The 1,120-nt window shown below is 39.7% G+C and overlaps 1 non-coding gene across 1 annotated transcript; it reads left to right on the top strand.

The window, feature by feature from the left end:
- Window positions 1–655: 655 nt before the first annotated feature.
- On the top strand, window positions 656–762 carry LOC145091088 (small nucleolar RNA R71). The gene has a single exon (XR_013701976.1). It is a non-coding gene; the product is annotated as a small nucleolar RNA R71 (small nucleolar RNA).
- Window positions 763–1,120: the final 358 nt, after the last annotated feature.

Here is a 1,120-nt window from a genome sequence, read left to right as displayed (position 1 = left end):
TTTTAATTAATGGTTGTTGATCTATCATCATTGCATGATGATTCTTCATTATAGTTCTTTGTTCTTCCATTGCAGTGTCAGTAGCATCATGCCGTTTTTCTTAGGCTTCCATAACTTCATCAACATGGTCTCTAATTCTGATTTCTTCTCAGCTAGTGGTTTCTCTCTTTAGTAGAATTCTCTGCCAGTTCATCTATATTTATCTTCCTTTTGCTTCTTGTATTCATCGTAAGGCAACCATTCTTTCTTAGGTTTTCTCCAATCTTCATCATATTTATCCCCGCTCGAATAGCAGACTTGAGCTTTCTTGTTCCCATATTCATCCATGTTGCAATCTTTTGTCAAATGTGGGTCACTACATCTCTCACAACCAACTCGAATTGCATGAATTGATTGGTCCTTTTAGGTCAATCTCCTATCCATAGTGTTAAACATTGCCATCATAGCAGCCATTTCGTTGAAATGTGCACCGCCAACTCCTTTCACGCTTTCATTCCTTGGATTGTGGTATTCACGAGAATGCTTTGCAAATTCTTCAACTAATTCCTTGACCTCGCCCGAATTTTTCTTCGTAAGCGGTCCTTGAGAATCAAGGAGTTGTCTTGTCATTACATTGACCCCGTCATAGAATATGGACACTTCTTGTTGAATGTTAAGGTCATGTTGAGGACAATTCCTTAACAACCCTTTATAATGCTCCCATGCTTCATAAAGTGACTCCCCCGGGTTTTGCTCAAAATTAGCTATTGCCTTCTTGAGTTTAGCTATCTTGGATGGTGGACATAATTGGTCTAGAAATTGCTCACGCATTTGAGCCCAAGTAGTGATTGTACCAGGTGGAAGTGCTTTTAACCAATCCTTTGCAGCTCCTTTAAAGGTAACGGGAAACATCCTTAGCAAGACGATATCTCTGTTAACACTCGGCACATTGAAGTAATCAGCAATGTCGTTCACTTCATCTAAATGTTTGAACGCGTCCTCATGATCTTTTCCATGGAATGGAATATCCTTAAGTGCATAAAGGATATGTCCTTTAAGCTCGAATGTGGCAGTGACAGGAATAGTGGGTTGTACTAAGCCTGGACCAACATCATCTCGAATTCTCTTTCTATAAGCTCCC

The sequence above is a fragment of the Lactuca serriola genome, chromosome 2 (assembly GCF_051521515.1).
Source record: "Lactuca serriola cultivar US96UC23 chromosome 2, Lser_US96UC23_V15, whole genome shotgun sequence".
Taxonomy (NCBI): Eukaryota; Viridiplantae; Streptophyta; class Magnoliopsida; order Asterales; family Asteraceae; genus Lactuca; species Lactuca serriola.
The sequence above is the reverse complement of the archived record's forward strand: the minus strand, read 5'-3'. Positions and strand labels throughout refer to the sequence as shown.